This window comes from Procambarus clarkii, chromosome 6 (assembly GCF_040958095.1).
Source record: "Procambarus clarkii isolate CNS0578487 chromosome 6, FALCON_Pclarkii_2.0, whole genome shotgun sequence".
Taxonomy (NCBI): domain Eukaryota; kingdom Metazoa; phylum Arthropoda; class Malacostraca; order Decapoda; family Cambaridae; genus Procambarus; species Procambarus clarkii.
The window spans coordinates 223,481-245,253 of NC_091155.1; positions in this window are offsets into that span (position 1 = coordinate 223,481).

The following is a 21,773-nucleotide window of genomic DNA, read 5'->3' on the forward strand; positions in this document are numbered from 1 at the left end:
TTTAAGCAAGTTTTCTTGCATTTTGTTTCGTACGAAAAATCATCGAATTTACTAATATTTTGACGTTTATCATCCCCTTTTCCTTTATTTGATTTAAACAAAATATCATCGAATTAGGCAATATTTTGCCGTTTTTCCACGTTTTTGTGAATTTTCAGTCTAATGGGTATTAATTCATTATATATATACGATAAAAATGATGCAAACACATAATTGATTAGATAATAACCTTAAATACTTCATTTTCAATCAACTATTTGTTTATCGTTAAAATACTGAGTAAGATATTGAAAAGGGGAGAAGTTCTGTTTTTATTGCATATATCGACGTTGCAGCCGGAATAGAGCGATTTTCGTGTACATCTTCCATCAGTAATATGTACGGAAAATCAGGAACATTTTAGTTAATTCTAATGAAAACACATTGATTTTTATCATTTGTATTGGAAACAACATTGTCACATGTCTTTTCTTGGATCAAAATAATACGAAACCTCGCTCTATGATTTGAAGTTAAAATCCTCAAATATGGTTAAATAGTGAGTTTTTTCACGTTTTTCATGTAGTTTGATATTACATAGATATATTCATTTTTACCAATATTTCGATACTATTTCATGTAGTATCACGATATGTGATTTGGCCTTGAAATCTCAGAATTTCGCATAATATTGCATTTAAGCAAGTTTTCTTGCATTTTGTTTCGTACGAAAAATCATCGAATTTAGCAATATTTTGACGTTTATCATCCCCTTTTCCTTCATGTGATTTAAACAAAATATCATCGAATTAGGCAATATTTTGCCGTTTTCCACGTTTTTGTGAATTTTCAGTCCATGGGTATTAATTCATATATATACGATAAAAATGATGCAAACACATAATTCATTAGATAATAACCTTAAATACTTCATTTTCAATCATCTATTTGTTTCTCGTTAAAATACTGAGTAAGATATTGAAAAGAGGAGAAGTTCGGTTTTATTGCATATATCGACGTTTCAGCCGGATTAGAGCGGTTTTACGTGTACATCTTCCATCGGTAATATAAACGGAAAATCAGAACATTTTAGTTAATTCTAATGAAAACACATTGATTTTTATCATTTGTATTGGAAACAACATTGTCATATGTCTTTTCTTGGATCTAAATAATACGAAACCTCGCTCTATGATTTGAAGGTAAAATCCTCAAATATGGTAAAATAGTGACTTTTTTCACGTTAATCATGTAGTTTGATATTACGCAAATATATTCATTTTTACCAATATTCCGATACTATTTCATGTAGTATCACGATATGTGATTTGGCCTTCAAATCTCAGAATTTCGCATAATATTGCATTTAAGCAAGTTTTCTTGCATTTTGTTTCGTACGAAAAATCATCGAATTTAGCAATATTTTGACGTTTATCATCCCCTTTTCCTTCATGTGATTTAAACAAAATATCATCGAATTAGGCAATATTTTGCCGTTTTCCACGTTTTTGTGAATTTTCAGTCCATGGGTATTAATTCATATATATACGATAAAAATGATGCAAACACATAATTGATTAGATAATAACCTTAAATACTTCATTTTCAATCATCTATTTGTTTCTCGTTAAAATACTGAGTAAGATATTGAAAAGGGGAGAAGTTCGGTTTTTATTGCATATATCGACGTTTCAGCCGGATTAGAGCGGTTTTACGTGTACATCTTCCATCGGTAATATAAACGGAAAATCAGGAACATTTTAGTTAATTCTAATGAAAACACATTGATTTTTATCATTTGTATTGGAAACAACATTGTCATATGTCTTTTCTTGGATCTAAATAATACGAAACCTCGCTCTATGATTTGAAGTTAAAATCCTCAAATATGGTTAAATAGTGACTTTTTTCACGTTTATCATGTAGTTTGATATTACGTAAATATATTCATTTTTACCAATATTTCGATACTATTTCATGTAGTATCACGATATGTGATTTGGCCTTCAAATCTCAGAATTTCGAATAATATTGCATTTTAAGCAAGTTTTCTTGCATTTTGTTTCGTACGAAAAATCATCGAATTTAGCAATATTTTGACGTTTATCATCCCCTTTTCCTTCATGTGATTTAAACAAAATATCATCGAATTAGGCAATATTTTGCCGTTTTCCACGTTTTTGTGAATTTTCAGTCCATGGGTATTAAATTCATATATATACGATAAAAATGATGCAAACACATAATTGATTAGATAATAACCTTAAATACTTCATTTTCAATCATCTATTTGTTTCTCGTTAAAATACTGAGTAAGATATTGAAAAGGGGAGAAGTTCTGTTTTTATTGCATATATCGACGTTTCAGCCGGAATAGAGCGGTTTTACGTGTACATCTTCCATCAGTAATATAAACGGAAAATCAGGAACATTTTAGTTAATTCTAATGAATACACATTGATTTTTATCATTTGTATTGGAAACAACATTGTCATATGTCTTTTCTTGGATCTAAATAATACGAAACCTCGCTCTATGATTTGAAGGTAAAAGCCTCAAATATGGGAAAATAGTAACTTTTTCACGTTAATCATGTAGTTTGATATTACGCAAATATATTCATTTTTACCAATATTCCGATACTATTTCATGTAGTATCACGATATGTGATTTGCCCTTCAAATCTCAGAATTTCGCATAATATTGCAATTTAAGCAAGTTTTCTTGCATTTTGTTTCGTACGAAAAATCATCGAATTTAGCTAATATTTTGACGTTTATCATCTCCTTTTCCTTCATTTGATTTAAACAAAATATCATCGAATTAGGCAATATTTTGCCGTTTTTCCACGTTTTTGTGAATTTTCAGTCTAATGGGTATTAATTCATATATATATACGATAAAAATGATGCAAACACATAATTGATTAGATAATAACCTTAAATACTTCATTTTCAATCAATCTATTTGTTTATCGTTAAAATACTGAGTAAGATATTGAAAAGGGGAGAAGTTCTGTTTTTATTGCATATATCGACGTTGCAGCCGGAATTAGAGCGATTTTACGTGTACATCTTCCATCAGTAATATGTAACGGAAAATCAGGAACATTTTAGTTAATTCTAATGAAAACACATTGATTTTTTATCATTTGTATTGGAAACAACATTGTCACATGTCTTTTCTTGGATCTAAAATAATACGAAACCTCGCTCTATGATTTGAAGTTAAAATCCTCAAATATGGTTATATAGTGAATTTTTTCACGTTTTTCATGTAGTTTGATATTACGTAAATATATTCATTTTTACCAATATTTCGATACTATTTCATGTAGTATCACGATATGTGATTTGGCCTTCAAGTCTCAGAATTTTGCATAATATTGCATTTTAAGCAAGTTTTCTTGCATTTTGCTTCGTACGAAAAATCATCGAATTTAGCAATATTTTAACGTTTATCATCTCCTTTTCCTTCATGTGATTTAAACAAAATATCATCGAATTAGGCAATATTTTGCCGTTTTCAACGTTTTTGTGAATTTTCCGTCCATGGGTATTAATTCATATATATATACGATAAAAATGATGCAAACACATAATTGATTAGATAATAACCTTAAATACTTCATTTTCAATCATCTATTTGTTTCTCGTTAAAATACTGAAGAGGGATGCAGAGGCTCAAGAGAATGATGCAGAGGCTCATGAGAGTGATGCAAACGATCAAGATAGGAATGCAGAGGCTTAAGAGAGTGATGCAGAGGCTCAAGAGTCGGATGTAGAGGCTCAAGAGAGTAAGGCAGAAGCTCAAGAGAGTGATGCAGAGGCTTAAGAAAGTGATGCACAGGCTGAAGAGAGTGATGCAGAGGCTCAAAAGAGTGATAAACATCCCAAATTCGACGCTTGAGTCATAATTTGGAGCAAAATTCGGGCTCTCTGCACGTATTAGCAGTTTGAAATTATGACATTTTATACCGAAAATATGCCAATTACTGAGTGCACCGATGGATCACATTTTGCCCAAGCCATCCCCGCTGTTTTCAAAATATCCCAAACATCCCAAGTTTGACCCTTGAGCCATATTTTGGAGCCAAGTTTTGGCTTTCTGCATGTATTCGTTGTTTGAAATTACGACTTTTTATACCGAAAATATGCCAATTACTGAAAGCAGCGATGGATCACATTTTGACGAAACCCTCTCTGCAGTTATCAAATTATCCCAAACATCCCAAATTCGACCCTTGAGTCATGTTTTGGAGCCAAATTCTGGCTCTCTGCACGTATTCGCAGTTTGAATTTACGGCTTTTTATACCGAAAATATGCCAATTACTGAGAGCGGTGATGGATAAAGTTTTGCCCCCAACCTTCCTTGCAATTTTCAAAATATCCGAAACATCCTAAATTTGAACCATGAGAATTATTTTGGAGCTAAATTCTGGCTCTCTGCACGTATTCGCAGTTTGAAATTACGACTCTTTATCCCAAACTTCCCAAATTTGACGCTTGAAAATATGCCAATTACTGAAAACAGCGATGGGTCTCATTGCTCAAACTCCCTGGCAGTTTGCAAAATATCCCAAACATCCCAAATTCGACCTTTGAGCCATATTTTGGAGCCAAAATCAAGCTTTCTGCGAGTATTCGCAGTTTGAAATTACGAATTTTTATACCGAAAACATGACAATTACTGAAAACGGCGTTGGATCACATTTTGCCCAAACCCTCCCTGCAGTTTTCAAAATATCCCAAACATTCCAAATTCCACGCTTGAGCCATATTTTGGAGCCAAATTCCGGCTCTCTGCACGTATTCGCAGTTTGAAATTATTTCATTTTCTACCGAAAATATGCCAATTACTGATTGCGACGATGGGTCACACTTTGCCCAAACTCCCCTGCTATTTTCATAATATTCCAAACATCCCAAATTCGACCCATGACCTATATTTTGGAGCCAAATTCTGGCTCTCTGCACGTATTCGCAGTTTGAAATTACGAGTTTTTATACCGAAAATATGCCAATTACTGAGAGCGGCGATGGATCACATTTTGCCCAAACCATTCATGTAGTTTTCAAAATATCCCAAACATCCCAAATTCGACCCTTGAGAATTTTTTTGGAGCTAATTTCTGGCTCTCTGCATGTATTCGCAGTTTGAAATTATGACTTTTTATCCCAAACATCCCAAATTTGACGCTTGAAAATAAGCCAATTACTGAAAGCAGCGATGGGTCACATTTTGCCCAAACCCCCCGGCAGTTTGCAAAATATTCCAAACATCCCAAATTCGACCCATGAGCTATATTTTGGAGCCAAATTCGGGCTCTCTGCACGTATTCGCTGTTTGAAATTACGATATTTTATAACGAAAACATGACAAATACTGAAAGCGGCGATGGATCACATTTTGCCCAAACCCTTCCTGCAGTTTTCAAAATATCCCAAACATCCCAAATTCGACGCTTGAGCCATATTTTGGAGCCAAATTCGGGGTCTCTGCACGTGTTCGCAGTTTGAAATTATTTCATTTTATACCGAAAATATGCCAATTACTGAGTGCGGCGATGGACCACATTTTACCCAGGCCCTCCCTTCAGTTTTCAAAATATCTCAAACATCCCCAATTCAACCCTTGAGCCCTATTTAGGAGCCAAATTTTGGCTTTCTGCACGTATTCGCTGTTTGAAATTACGTCTTTTTATACCGAAAATATGCCAATTATTGAGAGCAGCGATGGGTCACATTTTGCCAAAACCCCCCCTTGCAGTTTTCAAAAGGTCGCAAACAACCCAAATTCCACCCTTGTGGCATATTTTGGAGCGACATTCAGGCTCTCTGCACGTATTCGCAGTTTGAAATTACGAATTTTTATTCCGAAAATATACCAAGTACTTAGAGCGGCGATGGATCACATTCTGCCCAAACCCTCCGTGCAGTTTTCAAAACATCGAAAACATCCAAAATTAGACCCTTGAACCATATTTTCTAGCCAAATTCTGGCTTTCTGCACGTGTTCGCAGTTTGAAATAACGACATTTTTACCGAAAATATGTCTATTACTGAAAGCGGCGATAGCTCACATTTTGCCCAAACCCACCAGTCAGTTTTCATAATATCCCAAGCATCCCAAATTCGACCCATGAGCCATATTTTGGAGCCAAATTCTGGCTCTCTGCACGTATTCGTATTTTGAAATTACAACTTTTTAAACCGAAAATATGCCAGTTACTGAAAGCGGCGATGGGTAACATTTTGCCCAAACCCTCTATGCAGTTTTCAAAATATCTCAAACATCCCCAATTCGACGCTTGAGCCATATTTTGGAGCCAAATTCTGGCTCTCTGCACCTATTCGCAGTTTGAAATTACGAGTTTTTATACCGAAAATATGCCAATTACTTAGAGCGGCGATGGATCACATTCTGCACAAATATTCCCTGCAGTTTTCAAAATATCCCACACATCCCAAATTAAACGGTTGAGCCATATTTTGGAGCTAAATTCTGGCTCTCTGCACGTATTTGCAGTTTGAAGCTACGAATTTTTATACCGAAAATATGCCAATTACGGAGAGCAGCAATGGATCACATTTTGCCCAAACCCCTTTTTGCAGTTTTCAAAATATCGCAAACATCCCAAATTCCATCCTTGCGGCTTATTTTGGAGCGAAGTTCTGGCTCTCTGCACGTATTCGCAGTTTTAAATTAGGAATTTTTATACCGAAAATATACCAATTACTTAGAGCAGCGATGGATTACATTTTGCCCAAACCCTCCGTGCAGTTTTCAAAATATCCAAAACATCCCAAATTCGACACTTGAGCCATATTTTCTAGCCAAATTCGGGCTTTCTGCACGTATTCACAGTTTGAAATAACGACTTTTTATCCCGAAAATATGCCAATTACTGAAAGCGGCGATAGATCACATTTTGCTCAAATCCACCATTCAGTTTTCAAAATATCCCAAACATCCCAAATACGACCCTTGAGCCATATTTTGGAGCCAAATTCTGGCTCTCTGCACCTATTCGCAGTTTGAAATTACGACATTTTATACCGAAAATATGTCAATTACTGAGAGCAGCGATTGGTCACATTTTACCTAAACCCCCCCTGCAGTTTTCAAAATATCCCAAACATCCCAAATTTTGGCTCTCTGCACGTATTCGCAGTTTTAAATTAGGTAATTTTATACCGAAAATATGCTAATTACTTTGAGAGGCGATGGAGCACATTTTGCCCAAACCCTCCGTGCAGTTTTCAAAATGTCCCAAACTTCCCAAATTCAACCCTGGAGCCTTATTTTGGAGCCAAGTTCTTGCTTTCTTCACGTATTCGCAGTTTGAAATAACGACTTTTTATACCGAAAATATGTCAATTACTGAAAGCTGCAATGGGTCACATTCTGCTCAAACCCCCTTGCAGTTTTCAAAATATCCCAAACATACCAAATTCGACCCTTGAGCCAATTTTTGGAGCCAAATTGTGGCTCTCTGCATATATTCGCATTTTGAAATTACGACTTTTTATACCGAAAATATGCCAATTACTGAGAGGGGCGGTAGGTCACATTTAGCCGAACCCCCCTCCTTGCAGTTTTCAAAACTTCCCAAACATCCCAAATTCGATCCTTGAGAATGTTTTTGGAGCCAAATTTTGGCTCTCTGCACGTATTCGCTGTTTGAAATTACGATTTTTTATCCCAAACAACCAAAACTTGACGCTTGAAAATATGCCAATTACTGAAAGAAACGATGGGTCACGTTTTGCCCAAACCCCCCTGCAGTTTGCAAAATATCCCAAACATCCAAATTCGACCTTTGAGCCATATTTTGGAGCCAAATTCTAGCTTTCTGCACGTATTCGCCCTTTGAAATTACGTCATTTTATACCGAAAATATGCCAATTACTGAGAGCGGCGATGGGTCACATTTTGCCCAAACCCCCCTGCAGTTTTCAAAATATACCAAACATCCCAAATTCGACCCGGGAGCGTTATTTTGGGGCCAAATTCTGGCTCTCTGCACGTATTTGCAGTTTGAAATTACGACTTTTTATACGGAAAATATGTCAATTACTGAAAGCAGCGATGCGTCACATTTTGCCCAAACCCCGCTTGCAGTTTTCAAATATCCCAAACATCCCAAATTCGAATCTTGAGCCATACTTTATAGCCAAATTCTAGCTCTCTGCACGTATTCGCAGTTTGAAATTATGACTTTTTATACTGAAAATATGTCAATTACGGAAAGCGGCGATGGATCACATTAGGCCCAAATCCTCCCTGCAGTTTTAAAAATATCCCAAACATCCCAAATTCGACCCTGGAGCCTTATTTTGGGGCCAAATTCTGGCTCTCTGCACGTATTTGCAGTTTGAAATTACGACATTTTATACCGAAAATATGCCAATTACTGAGAGCAGCGATGGATCACATTTTGCCCAAACCCACCTGCAGTTTTCAAAATATCCCAAACATCGCAAATTTGACCCTTGAGCGAAATTTTGAAGCGAGGCTGAAGAGAGTGAAGCAGAGGCTTAAGAGAGGGATGCAGAGGCACAAGAAAATGATGAAGAGGCTCAAGAGAGTGCTGCTGAGGCTCAAGAGAGGGATGCTGAGGCTCCAGAGAGTGATGCAGAGGCTCCAGAGAGTGATGCAGAGGCTGAAGTGAGAGATGCAGAGGCTTAAGAGAGTGACACAGAGGCTCAAGAGTGATGCAGAGGCTCAAGAGAATGATGTAGAGGCTTAAGAGAGGGATGCAGAGGCTCAAGAGAATGATGCAGAGGCTCATGAGAGTGATGCAAACGATCAAGATAGGAATGCAGAGGCTTAAGAGAGTGATGCAGAGGCTCAAGAGTCGGATGTAGAGGCTCAAGAGAGTAAGGCAAAAGCTCAAGAGAGTGATGCAGAGGCTTAAGAAAGTGATGCACAGGCTGAAGAGAGTGATGCAGAGGCTCAAAAGAGTGATAAACATCCCAAATTCGACGCTTGAGTCATAATTTGGAGCAAAATTCGGGCTCTCTGCACGTATTAGCAGTTTGAAATTATGACATTTTATACCGAAAATATGCCAATTACTGAGTGCACCGATGGATCACATTTTGCCCAAGCCATCCCCGCTGTTTTCAAAATATCTCAAACATCCCAAGTTTGACCCTTGAGCCATATTTTGGAGCCAAGTTTTGGCTTTCTGCATGTATTCGTTGTTTGAAATTACGACTTTTTATACCGAAAATATGCCAATTACTGAAAGCAGCGATGGATCACATTTTGACGAAACCCTCTCTGCAGTTATCAAATTATCCCAAACATCCCAAATTCGACCCTTGAGTCATGTTTTGGAGCCAAATTCTGGCTCTCTGCACGTATTCGCAGTTTGAATTTACGACTTTTTATACCGAAAATATGCCAATTACTGAGAGCGGTGATGGATAAAGTTTTGCCCCCAACCTTCCTTGCAATTTTCAAATTATCCGAAACATCCTAAATTTGAACCATGAGAATTATTTTGGGGCTAAATTCTGGCTCTCTGCACGTATTCGCAGTTTGAAATTACGACTCTTTATCCCAAACTTCCCAAATTTGACGCTTGAAAATATGCCAATTACTGAAAGCGGCGATGGATCACATTTTGCCCAAACCCTCCCTGTAGTTTCCAAAATATCCCAAACATCCAAAATTCAACGCTTGAGCCATATTTTGGAGCCAAATTCTAGCTCTCTGCACGTTTTCGCAGTTTGAATTTACGACTTTTTATACCGAAAATATGCCAATTACTGAGAGCGGCGGTGGATCAAATTTTGCCCCAAACCTTCCCTGCAATTTTCAAAATATCCCAAACATCCTAAATTTGAACCTTGAGAATTATTTTGGAGCTAAATTCTGGCTCTCTGCACGTATTTGCAGTTTGAAATTATGACTTTTTATCCCAAACTTCCCAAATTTGACCCTTGAAAATAAGCCAATTACTGAAAGCAGCGATGGGTCACATTTTGCCCAAACCCCCCGGCAGTTTGCAAAATATCCCAAACATCCCAAATACTACGCTTGAGCCATATTTTGAAGCCAAATTCGGGCTCTCTGCACGTATTCACTGTTTGAAATTTCGACTTTTTATACCGAAAATATGCCAATTACTGAGAGCGGTGATGGGTCACATTTTGTCCAAACCCCCCCCCCCCCCCCCCACCTGCAAGTTTAAGGTTAATTTCTAATCAACTTTGTGTTTGCATTATTTTTATTATTTATTTGATATTTTAATATTTATTGATATTTAATATTTATTTGATATTTAAGCAAGAAAACTTGCTTAAAATGCAAAATTTGCGAAATTCTAAGATTTGAAGGCCAGATCACATATCGTGAGAAAACATGAAGTAGTATCGAAATATTGGTAAAAACGAATATATATACGTAAAATCACACTAAATGAATACCGTGAAAAAAGTCACTATAATACCATATTTGAGGAATTTAACTACAAATCATAGAGCGAGTGTTCGTATTATTTAGATCCAAGAAAGACATATGACCATGTGATACTACATGAAATAGTATCGAAATATTGGTAAAAATGAATCTATTTACGTAATATCAAACTACATGAAAAACGTGAAAAAATTCATTATTATACCAAATTTGAGGATTTTAACTTCGAATCATAGAGCGACGTTTCGTATTTTTTAGACCCTAGAAAAGACGTATAAAGATGTTGCTTCCAATACAAATGATAAAAATCAATGTGTTTTCATTAAAATTAACTGAAATGTTCCTGATTATCGGTTTATATTACCGATGGAAGATGTACACGTAAAACCGTTCTAATCCGGCTGAAACGTCGATATATGCAATAAAAACAGAACTTCTCCCCTTTTCAATAACTTACTCAATATTTTAACGAGAAACAAATAGATGATTGAAAATGAAGAATTTAAGGTTATTTTCTGATCAATTATGTGTTTGCATCATTTTTATCGTATATTTAATATGTAATAATTTTTATCGTATATTTTATCGTATATTTAATATGAAACAATGTTGTTTCCTTAGAATTAACTAAAATGTTTTTGATTTTCCGTTTATTTTACCGATGGAAGATGTACACGTAAAACCGCTCTAATCCGGCTGAAACGTCGATATATGCAATAAAAAGCGAACTTCTACCCTTTTCAATATTCTACTCAGTATTTTAACGAGAAACAAATAGATGATTGAAAATGAAGTATTTAAGGTTATTATCTAATCAATTATGTGTTTGCATAATTTTTATCGTATATATAATGAATTAATTCCCATAGACTAAAAATTCACAAAAACGTGGATAAACGGCAAAATATTGCCTAATTCCTAATGATATTTTGTTTAAATCACATAAAGGAAAAGGAGATAATAAACGTCAAAATATTGCTAAATTCGATGATTTTTAGTACGAAACAAAATGCAAGAAAACTTGCTTAAAATGCAATATTGTGCGACATTCTGAAACTTGAAGTCCAAATCACATATCGTGATACTACATGAAATTGTATCGAAATATTAGTAAAAATGAATATATTTACGTAATATCAAACTACATAATTAACGTGAAAAAGTCACTATTTTACCATATATGAAAATTTTAACTTCAAATCATAGAGCGATGTGACGTATTGTTTAGATCCAAGAAAAGACATATGACAATGTTGTTTCCAATACAAATAATAAAAACCAATGAGTTTTCATTAGAACTAACTAAAATGTTCTTGATTTTCCGTTTATATTACCGATGGAAGATGTACACGTAAAACCGCTCTAATCCGCCTGAAACGTCGATATATGCAATAAAAACCGAACTTCTCCCCTTTTCAATATCTTACTCAGTATTTTAACAAGAAACAAATAGATGATTGAAAATTAATTATTTAAGGTTATTATCTAATCAATTATGTGTTTGCATCATTTTTATCGTATATATAATACCCATAATATATTAATACCCATAGACTGAAAATTCACAAAAACGTGAAAAAGCGGCAAAATATTGCCTAATTCGATGATATTTGGTTTAAATCCCATAAAAGAAAAGGAGATGATAAACGTCAAAATATTGCTAAATTCGATGATTTTTAGTACGAAACAAAATGCAAGAAAACTTGTTTAAAATGCAATATTGTGCGACATTCTGAAACTTGAAGTCCAAATCACATATCGTGATACAACATGAAATAGTATCGAAATATTGGTAAAAATGAATATATTTACGTAATATCAAACTACATGATTAACGTGAAAAAGTCACTTTTTTACCATATTTGAGGATTTTACCTTCAAGTCATAGAGCGAGGTTTCGTATTATTTAGATCAAAGAAAAGACATATGACAATGTTGTTTCAAATACAAATTATAAAAAACAATGTGTTTTCATTAGAATTATCTAAAATGTTCTTGATTTTCTGTTTATATTGCCGATGGAAGATGTACACGTAAAACCGCTCTAATCCGGCTGAAACGTCGATATATGCAATAAAAACCGAACTACTCCCCTTTTCAATATCTTACTCTGTATTTTAACGAGAAACAAATAGATGATTGAAAATGAAGTATTTAAGTTTATTATCTAATCAATTATGTGTTTGCATCATTTTTATCGTATATTTAATGAATTAATAGCAATAAACTGAAAATTCACAAAAACGTGGAAAAACGGCAAAATATTGCCTAATTTGATGATAAATCTCATAGAGGAAAAGGGGATGATAAACGTCAAATATATTGCTAAATTCGATGATTTTTCGTACGAAACAAAATGCAAGAAAACTTGCTTAAAATGCAATATTATGCGAAATTCTGAGATTTGAAGGTCAACTCACATATCGTGATACTACATGAAATAGTATCGAAATATTGGTATAAATGAATATATTTACGTAATATCAAACTACATGATTAACGTAAAAAGTCACTATTTTACCATATTTGAGGATTTTACCTTCAAGTCATAGAGCGAGGTTTCGAATTATTTAGATCAAAGAAAAGACATATGACAATGTTGTTTCCAATACAAATGATAAAAAACAATGTGTTTTCATTAGAATTAACTAAAATGTTCTTGATTTTCTGTTTATATTACCGATGGAAGATGTACACGTAAAACCGCTCTAATCCGGCTGAAACGTCGATATATGCAATAAAAACCGAACTTCTCCCCTTTTCAATATCTTACTCAGTATTTTAACGAGAAACAAATAGATGACTAAAAATGAAGTATTTAGGTTTATTATCTAATCAATTATGTGTTTGCATCATTTTTATCGTATATTTAATGAATTAATAACAATAAACTGAAAATTCAAAAAAACGTGGAAAAACGGCAAAATATTGCCTAATTCGATGACAAATCTCATAGAGGAAAAGGGGATGATAAACGTCAAATATATTGCTAAATTCGATGATTTTTCGTACGAAACAAAATGCAAGAAAACTAGCTTAAAATGCAATATTATGTAACATTCTGAGATTTGAAGGCCAAATCACATATTGTGATACTACATGAAATAGTATCGAAATATTGGTAAAAATGAATATATTTACGTAATATCAAACTACATGATTGACGTGAAAAAGTCACTATTTTACCATATTTGAGGATTTTAACTTCAAATCAAAGAACGATGTTTCGTATTATTTAGATCCAAGAAAAGACATATGACATTGTTGTTTCCAATACAAATGATAAAAAACAATGTTGTTTCATTAGAATTAACTAAAATGTTCTTGATTTTCCGTTTATTTTACCGATGAAAGATGTACACGTAAAACCGCTCTAATCCGGCTGAAACGTCGATATATGCAATAAAAACCGAACTTCTCCCCTTTTCAATATTCTACTCAGTATTTTAACGAGAAACAAACAGATGATTGAAAATGAAGTATTTAAGGTTATTATCTAATCAGTTATGTGTTTCCATCATTTTTATTGTATATATAATGAATTATAACCCATAGACTGAAAATTCACAAAAACGTGGAAAAACGGCAAAATATTGCCTAATTCGACGATATTTTGTTTAAATCACATAAAGGAAAAGGAGATAATAAACGTCAAAATATTGCTAAATTCGATGATTTTTCGTACGAAACAAAATGCAAGAAAACTTGCTTAAAATGCAATATTATGCGAAATTCTGAGATTTGAAGGCCAACTCACATATCGTGACATTACATGAAATAGTATCGAAATATTGGTAAAAGTGAATATATATACGTAATATCAAACTACATGAAAAACGTGAAAAAAGTCATTATTTTACCATATATGAAGATTTTAAATTCAAATCATAGAGCGAGGTTTCGTATTATTTAGATCCAAGAAAAGACATATGACAATGTTGTTTCCAATACAAATGATAAAAGCCAATGTGTTTTCATTAGAATTAACTAAAATGTTCCTGATTTTTCGTTTATATTACCGATGGAAGGTGTACACGTAAAACCGCTCTAATCCGGCTAAAACGTTGATATATGCAATAAAAACCGAACTTCTCCCCTTTTCAATATCCTACTCAGTATTTGAACGAGAAACAAATGGTTGATTGAAAATAAAGTATTTAAGGTTAATTTCTAATCAATTATGTGTTTGCATCATTTTTATCGTATATATAATAAATACCCATAGACTGAAAATTTAAAAAAACGTGGAAAAACGGCAAAATATTGCCTAATTCGATGATATTTTGTTTAAATCACATAAAGAAAAAGGAGATAATAAACGTCAAAATATTGCTAAATTCGATGATTTTTCGTACGAAACAAAATGCAAGAAAACTTGCTTAAAATGCAATATCATGCGAAATTCTGAGATTTGAAGGCCAACTCACATATCGTGATACTACACGAAATAGTATCGAAATATTGGTAAAAATGAATATATATACGTAATATCAAACTACATGAAAAACGTGAAAAAAGTCATTATTTTACCATATATGAAGATTTTAACTTCAAATCATAGAGCGAGGTTTCGTATAATTTAGATCCAAGAAAAGACATATGACAATGATGTTTCCAATACAAATGATAAAAGCCAATGTGTTTTCATTAGAATTAACTAAAATGTTCCTGATTTTCCGTTTATATTACCGATGGAAGGTGTACACGTAAAACCGCTCTAATCCGGCTAAAACGTCGATATATGCAATAAAAACCGAACTTCTCCCCTTTTCAATATCCTACTCAGTATTTTAACGAGAAACAAATGGTTGATTGAAAATAAAGTATTTAAGGTTAATTTCTAATCAATTATGTGTTTGCATCATTTTTATCGTATATATAATAAATTAATACCCATAGACTGAAAATTCAAAAAAACGTGGAAAAACGGCAAAATATTGCCTAATTCGATGATATTTTGTTTAAATCACATAAAGGAAAAGGAGATAATAAACGTCAAAATATTGCTAAATTCGATGATTTTTCGTACGAAACAAAATGCAAGAAAACTTGCTAAAATGCAATATTATGCGACATTCTGAGACTTGAAGTCCAAATCACATATCGTGATACAACATGAAATAGTATCGAAATATTGGTAAAAATGAATATATTTACGTAATATCAAACTACATGATTAACGTGAAAAAGTCACTATTTTACCATATTTGAGGATTTTACCTTCAAGTCATAGAGCGAGATTTCGTATTATTTAGATCAAAGAAAAGACATATGACAATGTTGTTTCTAATACAAATGATAAAAAACAATGTGTTTTCATTAGAATTAACTAAAATGTTCTTGATTTTCTGTTTATATTACCGATGGAAGATGTACACGTAAAACCGCTCTAATCCGGCTGAAACATCGATATATGCAATAAAAACCAAACTTCTCCCCTTTTCAATATCTTACACAGTATTTTAACGAGAAACAAATAGATGATTGAAAATGAAGTATTTAAGGTTATTATCTAATCAATTATGTGTTTGCATCATTTTTATCGTATATATAATGAATTAAACCCATTAACTGAAAATTCACAAAAACGTGGAAAAACGGCAAAATATTGCATAATTCGATGATATTTTGTTTAAATCACATAGAGGAAAAGTGGATGATAAACGTCAAAATATTGCTAAATTCGATGATTTTTCGTACGAAACAAAATGCAAGAAATCTTGCTTAAAATGTAATATTATGCGACATTCTGAGATTTGAAAGCCAAATCACATATCGTGATACTACATGAAATAGTATCGAAATATTGGTAAAAATGAACATATTTACGTAATATCAAACTACATGATTAACGTGAAAAAGTCACTATTATACAATATTTGAGGATTTTAACTTCAAATCATAGAGAGAGGTTTCGTATTATTTAGATCCAAGAAAAGATATATGACAATGTTGTTTTCAATACAAATGATAAAAAAGAATGTGTTTTCATTAGCATTAACTGAAATGTTCCTGATTTTCCGTTTATATTACCTAAAGAAAATGGACACGAAAAACGCTCTATTCCGGCTGAAACGTCGATATATGCAATAAAAACAGAACTTCTCCCCTTTTTAATATCTTACTGAGTATTTAACCGAGAAACAAATAGTTGATTGAAAATGTAGTATTTAAAGTTATTATCTAATCAATTATGTGTTTGCATCATTTTTATCGTATATATAATGCATTAATACCCATAGACTGAAAATTCACAAAAACGTGGAAAAACGGCAAAATATTGCCTAATTCGATGATATTTTGTTTAAATCACATAAAGGAAAAGGAGATGATAAACGTCAAAATATTGCTAAATTCGACGATTTTTCGTACGAAACAAAATGCAAGAAAACTTGCTTAAAATGCAATATTATGCGAAATTCTGAGATTTGAAGGCCAAAAAACATATCGTGATACTACATGAAATAGTATCGAAATATTGGTAAAAACGTATATATTTACGTAAAATCACACTACATGAAAAACGTGAAAAAAGTCACTATTTTACCATATATGAAGAATTTTAACTAGAAATCATAGAGCGAGGTTTCGTATTATTTAGATCCAAGAAAAGATATATGACAATGTTGTTTTCAATACAAATGATAAAAAAGAATGTGTTTTCATTAGCATTAACTGAAATGTTCCTGATTTTCCGTTTATATTACCTAAAGAAAATGGACACGAAAAACGCTCTATTCCGGCTGAAACGTCGATATATGCAATAAAAACCAAACTTCTCCCCTATTCAATATCTTACACAGTATTTTAACGAGAAACAAATAGATGATTGAAAATGAAGTATTTAAGGTTATTATCTAATCAATTATGTGTTTGCATCATTTTTATCGTATATATAATGAATTAAACCCATAAACTGAAAATTCACAAAAACGTGGAAAAACGGCAAAATATTGCATAATTCGATGGTATTTTGTTTAAATCACATAGAGGAAAAGTGGATGATAAACGTCAAAATATTGCTAAATTCGATGATCTTTCGTACGAAACAAAATGCAAGAAAACTTGCTTAAAATGCAATATTATGCGACATTCTGAGATTTGAAAGCCAAATCACATATCGTGATACTACATGAAATAGTATCGAAATATTGGTAAAAATGAATATATTTACGTAATATTAAACTACATGATTAACGTGAAAAAGTCACTATTATACAATATTTGAGGATTTTAACTTCAAATCATAGAGCGAGGTTTCGTATTATTTAGATCCAAGAAAAGATATATGACAATGTTGTTTTCAATACAAATGATAAAAAATAATGTGTTTTCATTAGCATTAACTAAAATGTTCCTGATTTTCCGTTTATATTACCTATAGAAAATGTACACGAAAAACGCTCTATTCAGGCTGAAACGTCGATATAGGCAATAAAAACAGAACTTCTAACCCTTTTTAATATCTTACTCAGTATTTTAACGAGAAACAAATAGTTGATTGAAAATGAAGTATTTAAGATTATTATCTAATCAATTATGTGTTTGCATCATTTTTATCGTATATATAATGAATTAATACCCATAGACTGAAAATTCACAAAAACGTTGAAAAACGGCAAAATATTGCCTAATTTGATGATATTTTGTTTAAATCACATAAAGGAAAAGGAGATGATAAACGTCAAAATATTGCTAAATTCGACGATTTTTCGTACAAAACAAAATGCAAGAAAACTTGCTTAAAATGCAATATTATGCGAAATTCTTAGATTTGAAGGCAAAAAAACATATCGTGATACTATATGAAATAGTATCGAAATATTGGTAAAAACGTATATATTTACGTAAAATCACACTACATGAAAAACGTGAAAAAAGTCACTATTTTACCATATATGAAGAATTTTAACTTCAAATCATAGAGCGAGGTTTCGTATTATTTAGATCCAAGAAAAGACATATGACAATGTTGTTTCCAATACAAATGATAAAAAACAATGTATTTTCATTAGCATTAACTAAAATGTTCTTGATTTTCCGTTTATATTACCGACGGAAGATGTACACGTAAAACCGCTCTAATCCGCCTGAAACGTCGATATATGCAATAAAAACCAAACTTCTCCCCTTTTCAATATCTTACACAGTATTTTAACGAGAAACAAATAGATGATTGCAAAGGAAGTATTTAAGGTTATTATCTAATCAATTATGTGTTTGCATCATTTTTATCGTATATATAATGAATTAAACCCATAAACTGAAAATTCACAAAAACGTTGAAAAACGGCAAAATATTGCATAATTCGATGATATTTTGTTTAAATCACATAGAGGAAAAGTGGGTGACAAACGTCAAAATATTGCTAAATTCGATGATTTTTCGTACGAAACAAAATGCAAGAAAACTTGCTTAAAATGCAATATTATGCGAAATTCTGAGATATGAAGGCCAAAAAACATATCGTGATACTACATGAAATAGTATCGAAATATTGGTAAAAACGTATATATTTACGTAAAATCACACTATATGAAAAACGTGAAAAAGTCACTATTTTACCATATATGAAGAATTTTAACTTCAAATCATAGAGCGAGGTTTCGTATTATTTAGATCCAAGAAAAGACATATGACAATGTTGTTTCCAATACAAATGATAAAAAACAATGTGTTTTCATTAGCATTAACTAAAATGTTCTTGATTTTCCGTTTATATTACCGACGGAAGATGTACACGTAAAATCGCTCTAATCCGGCTGAAACGTCGATATATGCAATAAAAACAGAACTTCTCCCCTTTTCAATATCTTACACAGTATTTTAACGAGAAACAAATAGATGATTGAAAATGAAGTATTTAAGGTTATTATCTAATCAATTTAGTGTTTGCATCATTTTTATCGTATATATAATGAATTAATACACATAGACTGAAAATTCACAAAAACGTGGAAAAACGGCAAAATATTGCCTAATGCGATGAAATTTTGTTTAAATCGCATAAAGGAAAAGGAGATGATAAACGTCAAAATATTGCTAAATTCGACGATTTTTCGTACAAAACAAAATGCAAGAAAACTTGCTTAAAATGCAATATTATGCGAAATTCTGAGATTTGAAGGCCAAAAAACATATCGTGATAATACATGAAATAGTATCGAAATATTGGTAAAAACGTATATATTTACTTAAAATCACACTATATGAAAAACGTGAAAAAAGTCACTATTTTAACATATATGAAGAATTTTAACTTCAAATCATAGAGCGAGGTTTCGTATTATTTAGATCCAAGAAAAGACATATGACAATGTTGTTTCCAATATAAATGATAAAAAACAATGTGTTTTCATTAGCATTAATTAAAATGTTCTTGATTTTCCGTTTATATTACCGACGGAAGATGTACACGTAAAACCGCTCTAATCCGGCTGAAACGTCGATATATGCAATAAAAACCAAACTTCTCCCCTTTTCAATATCTTACACAGTATTTTAACGAGAAACAAATAGATGATTGAAAATGAAGTATTTAAGGTTATTATCTAATCAATTATGTGTTTGCATCATTTTTATCGTATATATATGAATTAATACCCATGGACTGAAAATTCAAAAAACGTGGAAAAACGGCAAAATATTGCCTAATTCGATGATATTTTTTTTAAATCACATGAAGGAAAAGGGGATGATAAACGTCAAAATATTGCTAAATTCGATGATTTTTCGTACGAAACAAAATGCAAGAAAACTTGCTCAAAATGCAATATTATGCGAAATTCTGAGATTTGAAGGCCAAATCACATATCGTGATACTACATGAAATAGTATCGAAATATTGGTAAAAATGAATATATTTACGTAATATCAAACTACATGAAAAACGTGAAAAAAGTCACTATTTAACCATATTTGAGGATTTTAACTTCAAATCATAGAGCAAGGTTTCGTATTATTTGGATCCAAGAAAAGACATATGACAATGTTGTTTCCAATACAAATGATAAAAATCAAAGTGTTTTCATTAGAATTAACTAAAATGTTCCTGGTTTTCCGTTTATATTACCGATTTTAATATTATCATCCCCTTTTCCTTTATTTGATTTAAACAAAACCTCATCGAATTAGGCAATATTTTGCCGTTTTCCACGTTTTTGTTAATTTTCCGTCCATGGGTATTAATTCATATATATACGATAAAAATGATGCAAACACATAATTGATTAGATAATAACCTTAAATACTTCATTTTCAATCAACTATTTGTTTCTCGTTAAAATACTGAGTAAGATATTGAAAAGGGGAGAAGTTCTGTTTTTATTGCATATATCGACGTTTCAGTCGGAATAGAGCGGTTTTACGTGTACATCTTCCATCGGTAATATAAACGGAAAATCAGGAACATTTTAGTTAATTCTAATGAAAACTAATTTATTTTTATCATTTGTATTGGAAACAACATTGTCATATGACTTTTCTTGGATCTAAATAATACGAAACCTCGCTCTATGATTTGAAGTTAAAATCCTCAAATATGGTTAAATAGTGACTTTTTTCACGTTTTTCATGTAGTTTGATAATACGTAAATATATTCATTTTTACCAATATTTTGATACTATTTCATGTAGTATCACGATATGTGATTTGGCCTTCAAATCTCAGAATTTCGCATAATATTGCATTTTAAGCAAGTTTTCTTGCATTCTGTTTCGTACGAAAAATCATCGAATTTAGCAATATTTTGACGTTTATCATCCCCTTTTCCTTTATGTGATTAAACAAAATATCATCGAATTTGGCAATATTTTGCGTTTTTTTCACGTTTTTGTGAATTTTCAGTCTATGGGTATTAATTCATTATATATACGATAAAAATGATGCAAACACATAATTGATTAGATAATAACCTTAAATACTTCATTTTCAATCAACTATTTGTTTCTCGTTAAAATACTGAGAAAGATATTGAAAAGGGGAGAAGTTCTGTTTTTATTGCATATATCGACGTTTCAGCCGGAATAGAGCGATTTTCGAGTACATCTTACATCGGTAATATAAACGGAAAATCAGGAACATTTTAGTTAATTCTAATGAAAACACATTGACTTTTATCATTTGTATTGGAAACAACATTGTCATATGTCTTTTCTTGGATCTAAATAATACGAAACCTCGCTCTATGATTTGAAGTTAAAATCCTCAAATAATGTTAAATAGTGACTTTTTTCACGTTTTTCATGTAGTTTGATAATACGTAAATATATTCATTTTTACCAATATTTCGATACTATTTCATGTAGTATCACGATATGTGATTTGGCCTTCAAATCTCAGAATTTCGCATAATATTGCAT